This window comes from Tachyglossus aculeatus, chromosome 3 (assembly GCF_015852505.1).
Source record: "Tachyglossus aculeatus isolate mTacAcu1 chromosome 3, mTacAcu1.pri, whole genome shotgun sequence".
Classification (NCBI taxonomy): domain Eukaryota; kingdom Metazoa; phylum Chordata; class Mammalia; order Monotremata; family Tachyglossidae; genus Tachyglossus; species Tachyglossus aculeatus.
The window spans coordinates 18,442,073-18,466,423 of NC_052068.1; the positions used below are offsets into that span (position 1 = coordinate 18,442,073).

Below are 24,351 nucleotides of genomic sequence, written 5' to 3' on the forward strand. Positions count from 1 at the left end.
GCTAAACCCTGGGGTATACAAATTAAGGAGACTGGACACAATCCATGTCCCATAAGGGGCTCACGGTCTTAATCCCCATTTTAATAATAATAATAATGTTGGTATTTGGTAAGTGCTTACAGTGTGCCAAGCACTGTTCAAAGAACTGGGGTAGATACAGGGTAATCAGATTGTCCCACGTGGGGCTCACAGATTTTACAGATGAGGTAACTGAGGCACAGAGAAGTTAATAATAATAATAATAATAATAATGATAATAATAATAATAATAATGGTATTTTTTCAGCCCTTACTATGTGCCAGGCACTGTTCTAAGAGCTGGGGTGGATACTAGCCAATGGAACTGGACACAGTCCCTGTCCCACATGGGGCTCACATTCTCAATCCCTGCTTTACAAGTGAGGCCCAGAGAAGTGAAGTGACTCGCCCAAGGTCACCCAGCAGACAAATGGCAGAGCCGGGATTAGAACACATGACCTTCTGGCTCTCTGGCCCGTGCCCTATCCACTATGCCATGGTGGGACACACAGCAGACAAGCAGTGGAGCCAGGATTAGAATCCAGGTCCTTCTGACTCCCAGGCTTGGTCTCTATAATAATAATAATGATAATAATAATGGTATTTGTTAAGCACTTACTATGTGCCAAGCACTGTTCTAAGCGCTGGGGGGATACAAGTTGTCCCACTTGGGGCTCACAGTCTTAATCCTCATTTTATAGATGAGTTAACTGAGTAATGTAATAATGGCATTTGTTAAGCGCTTACTATGTGCCAAGCACTGTTCTAAGCGCTGGGGGGATACAAGTTGTCCCACTTGGGGCTCACAGTCTTAATCCTCATTTTATAGATGAGTTAACTGAGGTGCAGAGAAGTTAAGTGACTTTCCCAAAGTCACACAGCTGGCAAGATCTGAGATAAGAACCCCTGGCCTTCAACTCCCAAGCTCGTGCTCTTTCCATTGAGCCATGCTGCTTCTCTATCCATTAGTCACTCATTCAATCATATTTATTTATTTATTTATTTATTTATTCATTTATTTATTTATTCTTCTAGGCTGTGAGCCCACTGTTGGGTAGGGACTGTCTCTATATGTTGCCAACTTGTACTTCCAAGCGCTTACAGTGCTCTGCACATGGTAAGCACCCAATAAACACGATTGATTGATTGATTGATTTTTAATGGCATTTATTAAGTGCTTACTATGTGCAAAGCGCTGGGGTGGTTACAAGGTAATAATGATCAGATTGTCCCACGGGGAGGGCTCACAATCTTAATCCCCATTTTCCAGATGAGGTAACTGAGGCACAGAGAAGTGAAGTGACTTGCCCAAAGTCACACAGCTGACAATTGGCGGAGTCGGGATTTGAACCCATGACCTCTGACTCCAAAGCCCGGGCTCTTTCCACTGAGCCACACTGCTTCTAAGCAGCTTTATTGAGCTCTTACTGTGGGCAGAGCACTGTACTAAGCACTTAATCCCAACCAGCTGACTGCTGTGGAGAGGGGAAAGAGAGGACTGCCTCGCCATCCTCCTTCCTCCTTTATTTATTCAATGGATTCTTATCCCCATATGTCTCAGGGTTTGGCCAGCTGGACCACTAAACACTTTTCTTGGAACAGAGTCCCTAAAGCAGCGTGGCCTAATGGTTAGAGTATGGGCCTGGGACTCAGAAGGTAATGGGTTCTAATTCTGACTCCACCATTTGTCTGCTGTGTAACCTTGGGCAAGTCACTTCACTTCTCTGAGCCTCAGTTACCTCACCTGTAAAATGGGGATCGAGACTGTGAGCCCCACGTGGGACAGGGACCGCGTCCAACCTGATGAGAAGCAACATGGCGTAGTGGATAGAGCATGGGCCTGGGAGTTGGAAGATCATGGGTTCTAATCCCCACTCCACTACTTGTCTGCGGTGTGACCTTGGGCAAGTCACCACTTCACTTCTCTGGGCCTCACTTCCCTCATCTGTATAATGGGGATTGAGTCTGTGAGCCCCACATGGGCAGGGACTGTGTCTAACTTGATTTGTTTGTATTCACCCCAGCACTTAGTACAGTGCCTGGCACATAGGAAGTGCTTAACAAAGACCATCGTCATCATTATTATTAATATTATAATATTAATATTAATTATTAATAATAATAATAAACCCTCCCCATTACCACCTCCATGCTCAAATGTGAGAGGAGGGGACTGGAAAAGGTCCCAAAATGACTATGCTTTCTGGAGGCTCTCCTAATTGTGTCTCCCTATTTTCCTTTTAAACTTAACTTTGTAAAAGTTAAGCAGAGAAGCAGTGTGGCTCAGCGGAAAGAGCACCGGCTTTGGAGTCAGAGGTCATGGGTTCAAATCCCGGGTCTGCCAATTGTCAGCTGTGTGACTTTGGATGAGCCACTTAACTTCTCTGTGCCTCAGTTACCTCATCTGTAAAATGGGGATTAAGACTGTGAGCTCCTCATGGGACAACCTGATCACCTTGTAACCTCCCCAGTGCTTAGAACAGTGGTTTGCACATAGTAAGCGCTTAATAAATGCCATCATTATTATTGTTATTATTATTAAAAGATGTTCTTCAAAATTGCGTTTATTTTAGACTGTTTTGTTTTCGGCAGTTTTTTTCAGCAGGGTCCCCTGGGGGATGGAGCCTGATGTGAGCCATTCCTTCCAGGGGGCGGGAGCCCATCCCAGACCCCGTGAGTGGCCACATGAGTCCTGGGAGCCAAGACATTCTGTAGCCCTGTTTTCCTGCTTCTGCAAGCTGCCAGACTGGATTTCTCCAGCAAACAACCCAACAAGTTGCCTCCCAAGAGACCAGGATTGAAAATGCTCAGGGTTCTGGCTCAGGGAAGCAAAGTTTCCCTGTTGCTACAACCCACTGATTCTCTTTGGAGAATTAAGATGTTCCTAACCAGCTTAAATATTGTGTGAACATGCTTCTTTTCTCCTTCAATCAATCACTTAATGGTATTTACCGAGTGCTTACGGTGTACACTACTGGAAAGTGCAGAGTTCTGGGACTCAGAGGACCCGAGTTGTAATCCCAGCTCCGCCACTTGCCTCCTGCGTGACTTTAGACAACTCAACTTCCCTGGGCCTCAGTTTCCTCAGCTGTACAATGGGGAGTAAAATATCTGTTCTCCCTCCCCTTCAGATTGTGAGCCCCATGTGGGACAGGGACTGTGTCTGACCTGATGATTTTGTATCTATCACAGCACTTAGTAATAATAACAATAATTGTGGTATTTGTTAAATGCTTACTGGCAGCCTGGCACTGTACAAAGCGCTGGGGTGGATATGAGCAAATTGGATCGTATAAAGTCTCTGTCCCATGTGGGGTTCAAAGCCTTAATCCCCATTTTACATATGAAGTAACTGAGGCCCAGAGAAGATCCCTGTCCTCTCTCTTGTATGAAATTCCTTCTTCTTACCTTCCGCCTTCTCAAGCCCCAAATTGACCTGACCATCTGGACATCCTCTAGCCTGGAAAATACTTGAGGTCACCATAGGGTAGAAGTAATTTGGCATATGTTAAGCATTTACTATGTACTAAATTAATTTAGTGCTTACTGCGTGCAGAACACTGTACCAAGCGCTTGGGATTTTGACACCTGTCTACATGTTTTGTTTTGTTGTCTGTCTCCCCCTTCTAGACTGTGAGCCCACTGTTGGGTAGGGACCGTCGTTATATGTTGCCAACCTGTACTTCCCAAGCGCTTACTACAGTGCTCTGCACACAGTAAGCGCTCAATAAATATGATTGAATGAATGAATGCTGGGGTAGGTACAAGATAATCAGGTCAGACAGAGTCCCTCTCCCATGTGGGGCTCACAGTCTAAGGAGAAGTAATAATAACAATAATAATGTTGTAGTGTTTGTTAAGTGCTTATTGCATGTCAAGTACTTCACTAAGTGGTGGGGTAGATGCAAGATAATCAGGACCCACATGGCTCTCACAGTCTAAGTAGGAGGGAGAACAGGCAATGAATCGCCATTTTGCAGATCAATCAATCAATCAATCAATCGTATATATTGAGCGCTTACTGTGTGCAGAGCACTGTACTAAGCGCTTGATGAGGGAACTGAGGCACAGAGAAGTTAAGGGACTCTCCCAAAGTCGTTCAGCAGGAAAGAGGCAGAGCTGGGATTAGAACCCAAGTCCTCTGACTCCCAGTTCCATGTTCTTTCTGCTAGGCCACGCAGCTTCTCAGGGGAACAGGAATGGAATACTCATTTTACGGATGAAGAAAATGAGGCCCAGAGAAGTTAAGTGACTTCCCCTAAGTCATGCTGCAGCGAAGCGGTAGAAGCTTGGAATGAATTCCTCTGACTCCCAAGCCTGGGCTTTTCCCCTTTTCCCCAGTCCTTCCCTCAACTCCAATCCAGACTCACTCCGCAACCTGGCACTCTAAGCATGACTCCTCTCCTCTTTATTTTAATAATTATTATTATTATTATGGTGTTTGTTAAGTACTTACAGTGTGCCAGGCACTGTACTAAGCGCTGGGGTGGATACAAGCAAATCAGATTGGACACAGTCCCTGTCCCACATGGGGCTCACAGTCTCAATCCCCATTTTACAGATGAGGTAACTCAGGCACAGAGAAGTTAAGTGACTTGCCCAGGGTCACACAGCAGACAAGTGGCAGAGCTGGGATTAGAACCCACAACCTCTGCCTTCCTCCTGTTCCTATCTTATCTATCTTTAGAGAAGCAGCGTGGCTCAGTGGAAAGCACGTGGGCTTGGGAGTCAGAGGTCATGGGTTCTAATCCTGACTCCGCCACTATTCTGCTGTGTGACTTTGGGCAAGTCACTTCTCTGGGCCTCAGTTGCCTCATCTGTAAAATGGGGATGAAGACTGACTGTGAGCCCCAGGTGGGACAACCTGATTACCTTGTATCTCTCCCAGTGCTTAGAACAGTGCTTGGCACATAGCAAGCATTTAACAAATGCCATCATTATTATTATTAGTATTCCTCTTCCAAATAACACCATATAACCTCTAAGGAGCAGACATTCTTTTGAAGAAAAGACTCAGAAGGAACAGTGATGCTCTCTAATTTTATTCTACAGGGATTCAGGGGGTCTCCACCCAGCTCACTGACCAAGACAATGCTACCAACAGGAGTGGGGAATATTAGGCACAAATCACATTGCACTTTTTGGCACTCTGTACATGGCAAAGGGAAACAAGGTGATGAGAATTCTTCACAGCCCTGCCTCTGAGGCCCCAGCGACCCCGGCTAGCCGGAGTGTTTCCTTTGGCTTGAATAGGGGTGCGTAGCGGAGAAGCATTTCTGAGAGGGTTTTTTCCTTTAACGTATCCATTGAGTGGCCGCGCAAGCTTTTGTAGAGTCAAACTTGGACACCAGAGTGTAGCTGCAGGACTCTATGTGGAAAATGGCTGAGCACTTCTCTACATCGAAGTCGAAGGGTTTAGTTGCTCTGTCATCAGAAGGAAAAATACAACCAGGGTGTGAGAGTTGTGTAAAGTGTCTGTTAGGAGAACTCATCTTTGGGGAAGTTGGGAAGACACTGTGCTACTAGAGGTCCTAGAATGTTAATATCTCTGAGACTCGAGAACCAACACAGACTCAAGATCTTCTCTAGCCTCTTCTAGACTTCTCTGCTCATCTTTGCTGGACTCGCTGCCTTCTCACCACGCCTTCTCTCCTGCACACAATGGCTTAGACTGACTAGACACTGTGCTAGGGAATGTCTCTCTCCCTCTCTCTCTCTCTCCCCCACTCCCTTTCTCTCTCTCCCTTTCCTTTTTTGTCTTTCTCCTCTCCCTCTCCTCTATATCTCTCCCCATTCCCTCCTTCTCTTCTTTCCCTCTCTTTTCTTCTTTTATCTCTTCCCCTCTCTCTTTCTCTTCTCTTTTTTTGTCTTTCTCCTTCTCTCCCTCTCTTCTATATCTCTGCCCATTCCCTCCTTCTCTTCTTTCCCTCCCTTTTCCTCTTTTATCTCTTCCCCTCTCTCTCTCCATCTCCTCTCCTTCTCCTGCTCCTTTTTCCCTTCTCCTCTCCCATTTTCCCTCCTTCTCACCCTCTCTTCCTCTCTATCTCCTTTCCCTTTCCTCTCTCCCTCTTCTTTTCTCCCTCTCTCCCTTTCCCTCTCCATTTCTCTCTCTTCTCTACATCTCTCCCCTCTTTCTCTCCTTCCCTCCCTTTCCTCTCTTTTCTCTTCCCCTCTCTTTTTCTCTGTTTCCTCTCCTCCTGCTCCTATTTTCCCTCCTCCTCTTCCATTACCCTCTCTCTCTTTTCTCTTCCTCTTATTCTTTTCTCTTCTTTCTCTTTACACACACACACACATACACACCACCCTTTGTTTTTTCTTCCTTCAGACCCAGAAAAAGTGCCAAACCCTAAGTCATCTATTCACTAAGTACAGGGACTGTCTAACTGATGATGGTATTTGCTAAGCACTTACTTATGTGCCAAGCACAGTTCTAAGCACTGGTTAGCACCTGTGTATTATCTCTTAGTTCTCAATACAGGGCTCTGCTCTCAATAAATACTATTTAGCTCTCAATAAATACTATTAGTGTTACCACTAGGGAGGAAGGGCTGCCACATCAAATTTTCAACCTATATCTGAAGGCAGACCCCTGTAGATCTGAATTACTGGGCCAATGGATCAGAAATGTTTGGAAGAGGACATGACTTTTCCAATAAAATGTTTCTTTCAGGCCTCTAGGCCCCTTTAGCAAGGATCCAGGAAGCCTGTTGTGGACATCTCTACTTGGACATCCTCTCGTCACAGACGTCCTCTCGTCACCTCTACCTTAACATGTCCCAAACAGAGCTTCTTATCTTCCCACCCAAACTCTGTCCTCTCCCAGACTTTCCCATCACTGTAGATGGCACCACCATCCTCCCCGTCTCACAAGCCCATAACCTTGGTGTTATCCTTGTCTCCACTCTCTCATTCAACCCACACATCCAATCTGTCCCCAAATCTTGTTAGTCTCACCTTCACAACATGGCTAAAATTCACCCTTTCCTCTGCATCTGAACTGCTACCATGTTTGTACAATCACTCATCATATCCCCCCTAGATTACTGCTACAGCCTCCTTGCTGACCTCCCAACCTCCTGCCTCTCCCCACTCCAGTACCCGGATTATCTTTCTACAGGAACGTTCAGAGCACGTCACCCCCCTCCTCAAAAATCTCCAGTGGTTGCCCTTACACCTCCGTATCAAACAAAAATTCCTCGCCATTGGCTTTAAAACTCTCTATCACCTCACCCACTCCTACCTCACCTCACTTCTCTCCTTCCGCATCCCCGCCCACATATTTCACTCCTCTGGTACTAACCTTCTTTCACTGTGCCTCCATCTTACCTGTCTCACCACCAACGCTTGCCCACATTAGACCTCTGGTCTGTAAGGCCTTCGCTTATCAAATCTTTCCAACAATGACCGTCCTCCCCCTTCAAAACCTTACTGAAGGCACATCTCCTCCAAGAGGCCTTCCCAAACTAAACCCCACTTTTCCTCATATCTCACTCCCTTCTGTGTCACCTTGACTTACTCCCTTTGCTCTTCCCCCCTTTCCCCACCCCACAGAACTTACGCATAGATCTGTAATTTTATTTATTTATATTGATGTCTGTTGATTTGTAATGATATATGTCTCCCCCCGGAGACTGTTAGCTCGTTGTAGACAGAGATTGTCCCTCTTTATTGCTGTATTTTACTTTCCCGAGTGCTTGGTTCAGTGCTGTGCACACAGTTAGCGTTCAATAAATACGATTGAATGAATGAATTAATTAATGAGTTTTCAAAGGGCAGGAACCACTGTGGATTGGAGCACTTACAAGTTACAGCAGCTTATTCCAATGGTGGAACAGCTGCATTCATAGCACTCTTTGGTCTTCCAAACGGTATTGAATCCATGCTCCACCCCAAGCTGATCTACACAACCTAAACACCAGGAAAGGAAAACAATTCCCATTAAAGACTTATCAAGAGAAGCAACATGGCCTAGTGGATAAACCACGGGCCCAGGAGTCGGAAGGATGTGGGTTCTAATCCTTGCTCCACCGCATGTCAGCTGGGTGAGGTTGGGGAAACATCTCCTTTGGGCCTCAGTTACCTCATCTGTAAAATGGAGTTTAAGACTGTAAGCCCCATGTGGGATAGGGACTGTGTCCAACCTGACAAATTTGTATCTATCCCAGTGCTTAGCAGGAGGCCTTCCCGGACTGAGCCCGCTTTCTCCTCTCCTCCTCCCCATCCCCCCCGCCCTACCTCCTTCCCCTCCCCACAGCACCCGTATATATGTTTGTACAGATTTATTACTCTATTTATTTTACTTTTAAATATTTACTATTCTATTTATTTTGTTAATGATGTGCATTTAGCTTTAATTCTATTTGTTCTGACGACTTGACACCTGCCCACATGTTTTGTTTTGTTGTCTGTCTCCCCTTCTAGACTGTGAGCCCGTTGTTGGGTAGGGACCACCTCTATATGTTGCCAACTTGTACTTCCCAAGCGCTTAGTCCAGTGCTTTGCACACAGTAAACGTTCAATAAAGACGATTGAATGAATGAATGAGTGAATGAATGAATGAATGAATGAATGAATGAATGAATGAATAGTAAGTGCTTAACGAATACCATACTTAGTATTCTTTTCTTTGGTTGTCTCACCTGTAAAATGGGGATTAAGAGTGTGTGCCCCAGGTGGGACAGGAAGTGCGTCCAACCTGATTCACCTGTAACTACCCCAGCTCTCAGTACAGTGCCTGCCACACAATAAGCACTTAGCAAATACACTTAACAAAATGATGGGAGAGATACACTTGTCTGCTGTGTGACTTTGGGCTAGTCACTTAACTTCTCTGTGCCTCAGTTACCTCATCTGTAAAACAGGGATGAAGACTATGAGCCCCCCGTGGGACAACCTGATCACCTTGTTACCTCCCCAGTGCTTAAAACAGTGCTTGGCACATAGTAAGCGCTTAATAAACACTATTATTATTATTATACAAGTCAATCATGTCAGACTCGGTCCCAGTCCCATGGTCTAAGTAGGAGGTATCAAATCTCCATTTTACAGATGAGGAAACTGAGGTACATGGAAAGAAATGGCATTTGTTAAGCGCTTACTATTTGCAAAGCACTGTTCTAAGCGCTGGGGAGGATACAAGGTGATCAAGTTGTCCCACATGGGGCTCACAGTCCTCATCCTCATTTTACAGATAAGGTAACTGAGGCCCAGAGAAGTTAAGTGACTTGCCCAAGGTCACACAGCTGACAATTGGCGGGGCTGAGATTTGAACCCATGATCTCTGACTCCCAAGCCTGTGCTCTTTCCATTGAGACTGAGCCCCCTCCTTCCTCTCCCCCTTCTCCCCCTCCGCATCCCCCCGCCTTATCTCCTTCCTCTCCCCACAGCACCTGTATAAATGTATATATGTTTGTACGTATTTATTACTCTATTTATTTATTTTATTTGTACATATTTATTCTATTTATTTTATTTTGTTAATATGTTTTGTTTTGTTCTCTGTCTCCCCCTTCTAGACTGTGAGCCCGCTGTTGGGTAGGGACCGTCTCTATATGTTGCCAACTTGTACTTCCCAAGCGCTTAGTACAGTGCTCTGCATACAGTAAGTGCTCAATAAATACGATTGAATGAATGAATGAATTGAGCCAAGATAGGGAAGTGAAGTGACGTATCCAAAGTCACACAGTAGACAAATGTTGGAACTGCGATTAGAATCCAGATCGTTTTACTCCCAGGCCCAGTCTTTTTCCACTAGACTGTGCTGCTCCCAGGACTCTAAATGCTACGGGAATCATTCCTCTCCTATCTTTCTTTCTCTTTTCTTTTTATGGTATTTGGGTTTTTTTTGTTTTTAATGGCATTTATTAAGTGCTTACTATGTGCAAAGCACTGTTCTAAGCGCTGGGGAGTTTACAAGGTGATCAGGTTGTCCCACGGGGGGCTCACAGTCTTAATCCCCATTTTCCAGATGAGGTAACTGAGGCCCAGAGAAGTTAAGTGACTTGCCCAAAGTCACACAGCTGACAAGTGGCGGAGCCGGGATTTGAACCCATAACCTCTGACTCCAAAGACCCTGCTCTTTCCACTGAGCCACGCTGCTTCCCCAAAGTGCTTTTGTTAAGCACTTACTCTAAGCCAGCACTGTACTAAGCACTGGAGAAGATAAAAGGTGGTCTGGTTGGATACCGTCCCTGCCCCTCATGGTGTTCATACTCTTAATCCCCATTTTGCAGGTGAGATAACTGAGGCACAGAAAAATTAACTAACTTGCCTAAGGTCTTACAGCCACCACGTGGCTGAGCTGGGATTAGAACCCAGGTCCTTCTGACCTCCAGGCCCAGACTATATCCAGTGGAAGCCTGCTTCAAACTAATTCTCCTTCCCACACCCTGAATTTGTATTCCTGCTTCCTTCCACCTCTACGGACCTTTTAGAATCACCACCATTTCCTCTCAGACCCAGAAACAAATCAAACAATGTCTGCTTCCCCTTTGCCCTCTAATCTCCTCCCTTTCCTGCCTCGGTGGTCTTTGCTCTTTCCTTCTACCCCAGGTTTTAGCTCATGAACATTTCCTTTCTCCTAAGATCCCTTCCTCCTTTTCTTCCAAGGATGTGGAATTCTGTTTTGGCAGCTTACGACTGTCCAAGTACAGAAAACAAAGTATGTAAGAGACTTTACCAGTGGTGACTTTGAGTGGGTTGAAATAGAGTCGTCTAAAAATGCATTCTGCATCGCAGCCCATCACTGTGAGGCCAAAGGCAATGAGGACGCCCAAGAAACACTTCTGTGAGAGAGAGGGAGAAGCATGGTTACCACCAGGAAGCAGCATGGCCCAGTGGGAAGAGCCCAAGCCTGGAAGTTAGATGATCTGGATTCATTCAGTCCTTCAGTCGTGTTTATTCAGCACTTTCTGGGTGCAAAGTACTTTACTAAGTGCTTGGGAGAGTACAATATAACAATAAACAGACAAATTCCCTGCCCACAGTGAGCATAGATGTATCCGGTGACTCCTCTGCTGCCCGCCTTCTATCACTACTCAACTCCACCAAACTCCTGCTCCACCCCACCTCGCCCACTGACCAACTTGCACTCTATCGCATCATCTCTATCCGATGCACAATCTCCACCCTCACCAACTCTGAAATCTCTCTCTCTGACCACAACCTTCTCACTTGCCTCCTCTCCCACAATCCTCCTCCCTGTAAATCTATACTATTTCCCCACTGAGACCTCCACTCTCTCAACCCCATCCATCTCTCTCAGCACATCACACCCCACCTAGCCTCCTTACCTGTTCTACCCACTCTTGATGACCAAAGAGAGGCTCTCAATTTTACCCTCTCTACTCAACTCAACTCACTCTCTCCCCTATCCCTTTGTCTCTCTTACACCACTAACCCACAGCCCTGGATCACCTCCACTGTTCACCTCCTTCGCTCTTATGCTCGAGCCGCTGAACGCTGCTGGCTGAAGTCTAAACATCAGGCCAACCTCGTCCACTCTAACTGTGTAGTTTCTTGCCTTATATCTGCCCTCTCCTCTGCCCAGCAAAACTATTTCTCTTTCCTTATTGACACCCATGCCCTTCAACCTTGTCAGCTGTTTTGGACATTTAACTCCCTCTTCAGGCCCTACCCCTGGTTCCTCCCGCTTCCCTATCCTTCACCGCCAATGATCTGGCCACCTACTTCATTAGGACAATTAACACCATCGGGTTTGAGCTCCCCAAAATCACTCCTCCCCCTCCTCCATCCCCTCTCCTCTCAACCCCATCTTCTACTTTCCCATCCTTCCCAGCAGTACCTTCAGAGGAGATCACCTCCCTTCTCCCAAGTGCTACCCCCTCCACATGCATTTCAGACCTCATTCCCTCCAACCTTATAAAAGCTCTCACCCCTTCCCTTCTCCCCTCCTTAACTTCCTTCTTCAAAGGCTCACTCTCCAATGACTTCTTCCCCTCTGCCTTCAAACATGCCCACGTCTCTCCTATCCTAAAAAAAACCCTCCCTTGACCCCACAGCCCCCTCCAGTTATCGTCCCATTTCCCTCCTACCCTTCCTTCCCAAACTCCTGGGGCGAGTCATCTATAGTCACTGCTCCAAATTCCTCTCCTCCAACTCTCTCCTATTCCCCCTCCAATCTGGCTTCCGTCCCCTCCACTCCACTGGAACCGCCCTCTCAAAGGTCACCAGTGATCTCCTTCTTGCCAAATCCACTGGCTCCTGCCCCATCCAGTTCCTCCTCGACCTCTCAGCTGCCTTTGACACTGTTGACCATCCCCTTCTCTTCAACACGTTATCCAACCTGGACTTCACTGACTCCATCCTCTCCTGTTTCTCTTCTTATCTCTCTGGCTGTTCATTCTCAGTCTCCTTCATGGACTCCTCCTCCCCGTCCCATCCCTTAACTAAAGGGGTACTTCAAAGGTCATTCTTGATCCCCTTCTATTCTCCATCTATACTCACTTCCTTGGTGAACTCATTCACTCCCACAGCTTCAACTATCATCTCTATGCAGTTGCTGCCCAAATCTTTGTCACCTCCCCTGTTCTCTCTGCCTCCCTCCAGTCTTGTATCTCCTCCTGCCTTCAGGACATCTCTACTTGGCTGTCTTCCCTCCACCTAAAACTCAACATGTCCAAGACAGAGCTCCTTATCTTCCCTCCCAAGCCCTGTCCTCTCCCTGACTTTCCCGTCACTGAGGACGGCACTACCATCCTTCCCATCTCACAAGCCTGCAACTTTGGTGTCATCCTTGACTCTGCTCTCTCATTCACCCCACATATCCAATCCGTCATCCAAACCTGCCAGTCTCACCTTCAAGACATAGCCAAGGTCTGCCCTTTCCTCTCCATCCAAACTGCTACCACTTTAGTGCAATCACTCATCCTATTCCGACTGGATTACTACATCAGCATCCTTTCTGACCTCCCAAACTTCTGTCTCTCCGTATTTCAATCTACGCTTCATTCTGCTGCCCGGATTATCTTTGTTCAGAAACTCTCTGGGCATGTCACCCCCCTCCTCAAAACTCTCCAGTGGTTGCCTGTCAAACTCTGAATCAAGCAAAAACTCTTCACTCTCGGCTTCAAGGCTCTCCATCACCTCGCCCCCTCCTACCTCCCCTCCCTTCTCTCCTTCTCCAGCCCAGCCTGTAACCTCCACTCCTGTGCTGCCACTAACCTCCTCACTGGGCCTCATTCTCACCTGTCCCGCCGTCGACCCCTGGCCCACTTCCTACCTCTAGCCTGGAATGCCCTCCCTCCTCAAATCAGCCAAACAATCACACTTCCCCCCTTCAAAGCCCTACTGAAGGCTCACCTCCTCCAAGAGGCCTTCCCAGACTAAGTTCCCTTTTTCCTCAGCTTCCCCTCCCCTCCCCATTGCCCCATGCTCCCTTTGCTCTTCCCCCCTCCCCACCCCATAGCACTTGTGTATGTATGCACATATCTATAATTCTATTTTTTTACATTGATACCTGTTAACTTGTTTTGGTGTATCTATGATTCTATTTATTTATATTGATGCTATTGATGCCTTGTTTTGATGTCTGTCTCCCTACTTGTAGACTGTAAGCCCATTGTGGGCAGGGATTGTCTCTATTGCTGTATTGTACCTTCCAAGCACTTAGTACAGCACTCTGCACACAGTAAGTGCTCAAAAAATACAATTGAATGAATGGAGAGGGAGATAGACATTAATATAAATAAGTAAATAAATTACAAATATGTACATAAGTGCTGGGTGCTTGAAGGGAGGATGAATAAAAGGAGCAAGTCAGGGTGATGCAGAAGGAGTGGGAGAAGAGGAATGGAGGGCTTAGTCAGAGAAGGCTTCTTGGAGGAGGTATGCCTTCAATAGCGTGGAGAAGCACTGTGGCTTAGTGGATTGGGAGTCAGAGGTCATGGGTTCTAATCCCAACTCCGCCGCTTGTCAGCTATGTGACTTTGGTCAAGTCACTTCACTTCTCTGTGCCTCAGTTCCCTCATCTGTAAAATGGGGATGAAGACTGTGAGCCCCATGTGGGGCAACCTGATCACCTTGTACACTCCCCCCCCCCCGTGCTTAGAACAGTGCTTTGCATATAATGCCATCATTATTAATAATAATAATAATAATAACTTCTTCCTGGCTCTGTCACTTACCTGCTGGGTGGCTTTGGGCAAGTCAATTCACTTCTCTGGGCCTCATTTCCTTCCTCTCCAAAATGGGAGCTCAATATCTTTCCTTTTTATTTAGAATGTGAGCCCCATATGGGACCTGATTATGTTGTATCTACCCCAGTGCTTAGTACAGTGCTTGGCACATAGTAAGCTTTAACAAATACCCCAAATTATTACTGGCAGAGCAGTAAGTTCTCTCCAAAGAAGACACTCTGATCATCATCACCATCATCATCAAGAGTATTAGTTGAGTACTCGTATGCAGAGCACTGTACTAGATGCTTGGGAGAGAACGGTAGATTTAGTAGATACCAGCTCTGCTCTCAAGGATCTTATAATCTAGTGAGTTAGTTCGACACCAAAGTAGATTACAGATAGGAGGAAGCAATTTAAAACATAAGATCTGTATCTAACTTTGACAAGGGATTGTGAAGTACCTAAGTGCTTAGGGAACATGAGAGTGCTAACATGGAAGTGGGGAGGTGTAAGGTAAGATGTTCACAGGCAACATTTGGAAAATATTTATCATTTTTAATTTGGTCTTCTAAAACCCTCAGGATCAGGACTCATCCATCATTTGCCACCATTTGTGACAGGTAACCCCATCCATCCTCAAGATCTTTCCCAGAAAAGAATGGAGAAGGCAGAAGGAAATGGAAATAAAAGTCTCTGAGAGCAAGAGTAGAGCAGAGGGTATTCAAACTCTTCAGAATCCACCCTGCAGAATCCACTCTGCCCCTCCAGTTCCCAGAAGAGATCAACTGAAAACCAGATTCCTCGTCCTCATTTTTCTGTCTTGGAAAGGGTCTCCACAAATCCATCCATGTCTCTCCGGCTCCAATGCCACGATGACTTGACATCTCTTAGCTTGGCACTTATACACTGAAAGGCAACGTAATTCACTATTTCTACTTAGTATTTCTCAGACTCCCACCGTGTGCTCCTTCCAAACAGATTCATTCATTCATTCAATCATATTTATTGAGGGCTTACTGTGTGCAGAGCACTGTACGAAGCACTTTGTTAGCTTTGAAACGTTCTCTATTCTCTAGGAGCTTACATTCTGAAGTGACATGGCTCCAAAGTCACACTTTTTTATGATATATGTTAAGCGCTTCTGCTCTGTCGGGCACAGTACTAAGTGCTGGGGTAGATACAAGCTAATCAGGTTGGACACAGTCCCTGCCCCACACTGGGCTCACAGTCTTAATCCCCATTTTTACAGATGAGGTAACTGAGGCACACAGAAGTTAAGTGATTCGCCCAAGGTCACACAGCAGTCGAGTGGAGGGGTTAAGATTTGAACCCCAGTCTTCTTACTGCCCAGCCCATGCTCTAGTCACTAGAGTTGTTCTAAACTCTGGGGTAGATACAAGCTAATCAGGTTAGACACAGCCCCCATCCCTCAGAGGGCTCATGGTAAAAGCTAAAGGGAGGAGGATTTAATCCCCATTTTACAGATGAGGAAGTGGAAGCATAGCCATATGGCCTAGTGGAAAGAGCACGGGCCTGGGACTCAGAGGACCTGGGTTCTCATCCCAGCCTTACCACTTGTCTGCTGTGTGACCTTGGGCAAATCATTTAACTTCTCTGGGCCTCCATCACCTCATCTATAAAATGAGAATTAAGACTGTGAGCCCCATGTGGGATAGGGATTGTGTTCAACCTAATTAGCTTGTGTCTACCCCAGAGCTAAGTACAGTGCCTGCCACATAGTAAGTGCTTAACAAAATACCTTTTTTTTTTTAAAAAAAAAAAGGTCTTCCAGCAGACAAGATTAGAACCCAGGCCCATGCTCTTTCCATCAGGTCACGTTGCTTCGCCTAGTGTAAAATTTACAGTATACCTAATTTAGACTGTAAACTCCCTGTAGGACAATCAATCAATCAATCAATCAGCTGTATTTATTGAGCACTTACTGTGTGCAGAGCACTGTACTAAGCACTTCGGAAGTACAAGTTGGCAACATATAGAGACGGTCCCAGGACAGAGACTATGTCTGACCCACTTAACTTACATCTACCCCAGCACTTAGAATCAATCAATCAATCAATCAATCGTATTTATTGAGCGCTTACTGTGTGCAGAGCACGGTACTAAGCACTCGGGAAGTACAAGTTGGCAACATATAGAGACAGTCCCTACCCAACGGTGGGCTCACAGTCTAAAAGGGGAGTCTAAAAGGGGGGGAGTCTAAAAGGGGGGGGTCTAAAAGGGGTCTAGAACAGCGCTTGACACTTATTAAATGCTTAGCAAATACTTCCATTATTATCATCATATCAATATGAAAGCCTATCTTCATCATTCATCCTCAAGATAATTTTATACAAACAAGAGCACACTGGAACACTCTTATGCAAGTTAAAGAAGTCTTTTTTATCAACCCAGTCAAACATCCTGGGTGCCTAGGGTTTATGAGATATTTAAAACCAGCCTCGCGCCCAATCTAACCCTGAACCCAAGGAAAACCTTTCCAGCTAACGATAACATTTGCAGAAACTCCACTCAGAGCTATTTCCCTCTCTCATACTTACCATCCTGCGAAATGATCTTCGCCTTCCAAGTCCCCGGTGTGTGGAAAGCAACTCTGGCCGTGAGATTATATACAGCGCAAAGATGAGGATTTCGCGGCCCAGAACAATGAGCAAACACTATGTACATAAATGGTTCAATGGCAAGAGGAGGCGGCCCTTGGCGATGTCGCGATTACAGGTGGGAGAGGGGCCAGGAGGGGAGTGTGGACATGACAGGGAGCGAGGGAGTTGAAATCGTCGGTGTCCTGGTACTGGCACAGACCTCTCCTACTGTGACTCCGGCAGGTCTTCTGCATCGCCCCTACTCCCTCCCTCTGCTCTACCCCCATCCCCGCCCCTCAGCACTTGTGTACATATTTATTATTCTATTTATTTTATTAATGATAATAATAATAATAATGTTGGTATTTGTTAAGCTCTTACTATGTGCAAAGCACTATTCTAAGCGCTGGGGGGAATACAAGGAGATGAGGTTGTCCCGTGAGGGGCTCACAGTCTCCATCCCCATTTTACAGATGAGGGAACTGAGGCACAAAGAAGTGAAGTGACGCCCAAGGTCACACAGCAGAAATGTGGGGGAGGTAGAATTCGAACCCATGACCTGTGACTCCCAAGCCCGCGCTCTTTCCACTGAGCCACGCTGCTTCAGTGTATAATGCGTATATACACATCAGTGTATAATGTGTATATACACATCAGTGTATGATGATGTGTATATAGCTATAATTCTAATTATTTATATTGATGCTACTATTGCCCGTCTACTTATTTTGTTTTGTTTTGTTCTCTGTCTTCCCCTTTCTAGACTTTTGAGCCCGTTGTTGGGTAGGGATTGTCTCTATCTGTTGCCGAATTGTACTGTCAAAGCGCTTTGTACAGTGCTCTGCACACAGTAAGCATTCAATAAATACAATTGAATGAATGAATGAATGAATGAATGAATGAGTGGTAAATCCTTGGCCTTTCCGAGGGCCCTTGGGCATTGAGAAGCAGCATGGCATAGTGGATAGAACTTGTCTGCTGTGTGACCTTGGGCAAGTCACTTCACTTCTCTGGGCTTCAGTTACCTCATCTGGAAAATGGGGATTAAGACTGTGAACCCCACGTGGGACAACCTGACTACCTTCTTTCCACCCCAGCACTTAAAACAGTGCCTGGCACATAGTAAGTGCTTAACAAATATCGTATTCATAATTATAATTATTATTATTATTCCCTTGCCCAGAGAGGTAATGCAGGTCTATGTCTGGACAATGCATCAGCCTCCTCTCTGATCTCCCATCCTCGTGTCTCTCCCCACTTCAATCCATACTTCATGCTGCTGCCCGGATTGTCTTTGTCCAGAAAGGCTCTGGGCATGTTACTCCCCTCCTCAAAAATCTCCAGTGGCTACCAATCAATCTGCGCATCAGGCAGAAACTCCTCACCCTGGGCTTCAAGGCTGTCCATCACCTCACCCCCTCCTACCTCATCTCCCTTCTTTCCTTCTCCAGCCCAGCCTGCACCCTCCACTCCTCTGCTGCTAATCTTCTCACCGTACCTCGTTCTCACCTGTCCCTCCATCGACCCCCGGCCCACGTCCTCCCCCGGGCCTGGAATGCCCTCCCTCTGCCCATCCGCCAAGCTAGCGCTCTTCCTCCCTTCAAGGCCCTACTGAGAGCTCACCTCCACCAGGAGGCCTTCCCAGACTGAGCCCCCTCCTTCCTCTCCCCCTCGTTCCCCCTCCATCCCCCCATCTTACCTCCTTCCCTTCCCCACAGCACCTGTATATATGTATATATGTTTGTACATATTTATTACTCTATTTATTTATTTATTTATTTTATTTGTACATATCTATTCTATTTATTTTATTTTGTTAGTATGTTTGGTTTTGTTCTCCGTCTCCCCCTTTTAGACTGTGAGCCCACTGTTGGGTAGAGACTGTCTCTATATGTTGCCAACTTGTACTTCCCAAGCGCTTAGTACAGTGCTCTGCACACAGTAAGCGCTCAATAAATACGATTGATTGATTGATTGATTGATTGTCTCTAGCCTGTGTGCTTGTTGTGGGCAAGGAACATGTCTGCTTATCATTGAGTTGTACTCTCCCAAGCGCTTAGTATAGTGCTCTGCATACAGGAAGCACTCAGTAAATATGTTTGACTGACTAATCAGCTCAATTATCCAGAGCCGCAGACTGAGCCCAAAATCCAGGGCTAAGATTGAGATTTGGTGCAGGGTAAGTACTTCTGTTATTTTTGGCTAATAGCAAGGACAAAAATAATAATAATTGTGGCATTTATTAAGTGCTAACTCTGTGCCAAGCATTGTACTAAGCACTAGGGTGCTTAGTAAGGGATAATCAAGAAGGACACAGTCCTTGTCCTACACGGGGATCACAGTCCTAATAGGAATCAAAGGACCTGCGTTCTAATCCTGGCTCCCCCACTTTCCTCCAATGTGAGTTACTCAAGTTAGTTAAATTTTCTGTGCCTCAGTTTTCTCAAATGTAAAGTGGGGATTAGGATGTGAGACAGGTACTTTGCCCAACCCGATTATCTTGTATTTACCCCAGGGTTTAGTTCAGTAAATAGCATGTAGTAAGCACTTAACAAATGCCTCAATTGTCATTATTATTGTCATTATCATTACTATTATCAGATACCTCATTCTCAACACCTCCTTTCCCTCCCCATTAGTGCTGTACCTCAGTTTCCGTGAGAGTTTCGCTTTCCTCTCAATATTCATGAACTACACCGCACCCAGATATTCATTTTTACTCCATTGGTTTTTTGTTTATTTGTTTGTGTATTTGCTTTTTAATGGTATTTGTTAAGTCCTTACTATGTGCCAAGCACTATTCTAAGCACTGAGGTATATGCAAGGTAATCAGGTTGAACACAGTCCCTGTCCCACATGGGGCTTACAGTCTTAATCTCCATTTTATAGATGAGGTAACAGACACAGAGAAGTTAAGTGACTTGTCCAAAGTTGTACAGCAGACAACTGGCAGAGCCAGGATTAGAATGTAGGTCCTTCTGACACCCAGGCCCAACTTCTATCCTCTAGGCTGTGTTGCTTCTTACTTCTCCAGAAAGCCCTCTTTTTCATTTTGATTAATCCTCTTCAGCCTGATTTAAGACATCCAACGGGCCACGAATCCCACATCATTCCCATCATGGAGAGAAGACAGTGAAACAAGGAGGACACAAAGAGAAGCAGTGTGGTCTAGTGAATAGAGCCCCATATGGGGAATCAGAAGGACCTGGGTTCTAATGCAGACTCTGCCCCTTGTCTGCTGTGTGATCTTGGATAATCCACCTTACTTCTCTGTGACTCTGTTACCTCATCCGGAAAATGGCGATGAAGACTGTGGGCCTCATGTGGGACAGAGACTGTGTCCGAACCTAATTGCTTGTAACTGCCCCAGGGCTTAGAGCAGTCTTCCACTTCCATAATCACTTCCATTCATTGTCATATTTATTGAGCACTTACTGTGTGCAGAGCACAGTATTCCAGCAGACAGTCAGTCAATCGGTGGCATTCATTGAATGTCTACTGAATTGCCAATATTTCTATGTCTGTCTCCCCCATTAGAGCCTAAGGTCTTTTGGACAGGAAATATATCTCTCCAAATCTAGCCTTCCCAAGCACCTAGTATAGTGTACCACCCCATGTGAGTGCTCAGTAAATACTACTACGAATACTACTGCTACTTTTAGTACTAATCCTGCTAGAGTAGCAAAACACATATTCCCCCTGAGGAGTTTACCATTTTACAGGGGAGAGGCATGAAAAGCATTTGCAGATGATAGAAGCTGAAGGAAGAGCAGGGATAAAATCAGAAGCGATCGAACGGCTGAACGAAAAATAGAATGTACTGATGACTATATAGAAAAAAGTATGTAGAATATATTCAAGTGCTGAGGATAAGGACAAAAAACACAAGTGCATTGGAAGTTAAATAGGGAGCATGGTAATTGAAACAGAGAAGCTTTGAAGAGGCCATGTAGCCAGGTATCCTGCTTTAAGATGAGTCTCCGACAAAGTGATTGTCTGGAGTCAAGATTGTCTGGAGTCAAGAGTAAGTGTTCCATAAATATGAGTGATTTACTGATTGTTTTGAAATTGAAATTTGATTACCCAAAAATAATCCAACACTTAACCCTAACCACCAACCCTCACTCTAACCGTAAACCTTACCTCTAAGAGTAACACAGGCTTGACTCTCACTTTACCATAAACCCTCGACCTAGCCCTAATTCTAGCCCTCATCTTCTTAATCCTACATTCCTGAATATGTTCAACAGTTAGGGTCATCTGTGAGTGATTTAGGGTTTTTTTGGAAAGTCAATCATTGGATTTTGTAGTGTTTAAACACTAGGCTTGGTTTAAGGTGATTTTGTGTCCCTATCTGTAATTTAATATTTTCCCCTGCATTTAGCACAGATTTTGCATCCCTATCTGTAATTTAATACTTTCATTCATTCATTCAATCATATTTATTGAATGCTTACTGTGTGCAGAGCACTGTACTCAGCGCTTGCCCCAGCAAAGGCTCAGTAAGCACTCAACAAATACCATTGATTGATTGATTGTTTCTGTTGACAGCCCTTCATTTTTACTGAGATCAGTACTCTCCCAAGCACTTAGTACAATGCTCTGCACCCAGAAAGCGCTCAATAAATATAACTGACTGACTGCCTGGGCTCTTGCAGGCCTGGTGGTGACTGAGAATTCTCCTTGGAAAGCTTGAGAGGGAGAGGTGTCAGGGGAAAGAGGAGCTTGACTCTGTCAATGGTATTTATTGTACACTTTCTCTGTGCAGAGCACTGTACGAAGTTCTTGAAGAGCAGGTGTTCTGCCCCACTGCTCCCTCTCTGCCACATTGCTTCTGGCCACTGGGGCCAATCAAGCGAAAACCCCTCACTCTCGGCTTCAAGGCTGTCCATCCCCTCGCCCCCTCCTACCTCACCTCCCTTCTCTCCTTCTCCAGCCCAGCCCGCACCCTCCGCTCCTCTGCCACTAACCTCCTCACTGTACCTCGTTCTCACCTGTCCCACCATCAACCCCCGGCCCACATCCTCCCCCTGGCCTGGAATGCCCTCCCTCCCCTCATCCGCCAAGTTAGCTCTCTTCCTCCCTTCAAAGCCCTACTAAGAGCTCACCTCCTCCAGGAGGCCTTCCCACACTGAGCCCCCTTTTTCCTCTCCTCCTCCCCATCCCCCCCGCCCTACCTCCTTCCCCTCCCCACAGCACCTGTATATATGTTTGTACAGATTTACTATTCTATTTTACTTGTACATATTTACTATTTATTTTCTTAATAATGTGCATATAGCTTTAATTCTATTGGGCTGCCACCAAGAAGATCGAAGACCTGATGGAGCTGGAGGGCTGGGAGGAGCTGCGTGGGCCCGAGAGGGAGCACATCCAGCAGCTGGTCGCAGGTCTCGCCTCCAAGGTCGCGGGCACCCCCAAAAAGAAGGTGGCCACGGTCCAGTCCAAGCTGACGGCCTCCGGCGGGGTGGTGTTCCCACAGAAGGGAGTCGCCCCCGTGACCAACAGTAACCCCCGCAAGTTCTCCGGTTTTGCAGAATGTGAGCCCGTTGTCGAGTAGGGACCGTCTCTAGATGTTGCCAACTCAGACTTCCCAAGTGCTTAGAGAAGCAGTGTGGCTCAGTGGCAAGAGCCCGGGCTTTGGAGTCAGAGGTCATGGGTTCAAATCCCGGCTCTTCCAATTGTCAGCTGTGTGACTTTGGGCAAGTCACTTCACTTCACCTGTATATATGTAAATATACCTGTATATATGTATACATACCTGTATATATGTTTGTACATATTTATTACTCTATTTATTTATTTATTTATTGTACTTGTAAATATCTATTCTATTTATTTTATTTTGTTAGTATGTTCGGTTTTGTTCTCTGTCTCCCCCTTTTAGACTGTGAGCCCACTGTTGGGTAGGGACTGTCTCTATATGTTGCCACTTGTACTTCCCAAGCGCTTAGTACAGTGCTCTGCACACAGTAAGTGCTCAATAAATACGATTGATTGATTGATTGATTGATTGATTTTGACATCTGTCTACATGTTTTGTTTTGTTGTCCATCTCCCCCTTCTAGACTGTGAGCCCGTTGTTGGGTAGGGACCATCTCTATATGTTGCCCACTTGTACTTCCCAAGTATTTGGTACAGTGCTCTGCACACAGTAAGCGCTCAATAAATACGATTGAATGAATGAATGAATGTCTCTGTATTGGGCCATGCCTCTATTTTGGGCCTTGCCTCCATATTAGAATATGCCTCTATAATAGACCATGCCTCCTTATGCCATCAGAATAAGATCCTAATGCAAACCCAGCAGGGCCTAGCAGATAGAGCACGGGCCTCAGAATTGGACACCTGATTTTCAATCCCGGCTCCGCCACTTGTCTGCTGTGTGATCTTGGGCAAATCACTTCACTTCTCTGTGCTTCAGTTACGTCATCTGTAGAATTGGGATTAAGACTGTGAGGCCCCTGTGGAATATAGACCATGTCCAATTTCTCTGTACTTCAGTTTCCTTATCATTAAAATGGGGATAAACTATCTGTCTCCCTCCCCTTTGACTATGAGCCCTGTGTGGGACAGGAACTACATCTGATATGATTGTATTGTATCCACCGATACTTAGAACAAAACGACACATAGTAAGCACTTAACAAATACCACAATTAATATTTACTCCAGCACTGAGTACAACATGAAGCACATGGTAAGAACTTAACAAATAACACAGCTATTATTCTTCAACTGGGCCACCAGTGAGCCATGTATGTAGCAACTATCCCCAAGCAGAGGGGACTCCTCTCCCTGCATCACACATATGTGGAATTATTCCCTCCCTCCCCTCCCCCATGACCTATCATTCCACCTCAGTGCAGTCATCTCAGTTTTGTTCGGATCTTTTCTCCCTTTCCCGCAGGGGGAAAAATCAGGATCCAATGCTCCCTGTATCCCAAAGTAACTGACTCTCCTGGTTCAGGGAAGATTCATTTTAAAGCAGATAATTGCCACGTGGCCATTAGGTGACTCGCCATTCTGAAGCCATTTTCTCCCTGATTCATTCATTCAATCATGTTTATTGAGCACTTACTGTGTGCAGAGCACTATACTAAGCGCTTGGGAAGTACAAATCAGCAACATATAGAGATGGTCCCTACCCAATAACAGACTCACAGTCTATCCAATCAACTCATGCGAAGCAGCATGGTCTAGTGGAAAGAGCACAGGCTTGGGAGTCAGAGGACCTGGGTTCTAATCCCCGCTCCACCACTTGTCTTCTGTGCGACCTTGAGTAAGTCACTTCACTTCTCTGGGCCTCAGTTTCCTCACCTGTAAAATGGGGATTAAGACTAGGAGCCCTATGTGGAATCCAACTCGATTATCTTGTATCTACAGCACTTAGTACAGTGCCTAGCATGTACTAAGTGCTTCACAAATGCCATTCACTCATTCATTCAGTTGTATTTATTGAGTGCTTACCATGTGCAGAGCACTGTACTAAGCTCTAGGGTAGTACAAGTCGGCAATATATAGAGACGGTCCCTACCCATCAATGGGTTCACAGACTAGAAGGGGGAAACAGACAACAAAACAAAACATGTAGA

General features: G+C 45.7%; 1 pseudogene; it reads right to left on the bottom strand.

Moving 5' to 3' along the window:
* Positions 1 to 5,074: 5,074 nt before the first annotated feature.
* LOC119925211 lies at positions 5,075 to 16,841 on the bottom strand (annotated as a pseudogene).
* Between the last annotated feature and the right edge of the window lie 7,510 nt (positions 16,842 to 24,351).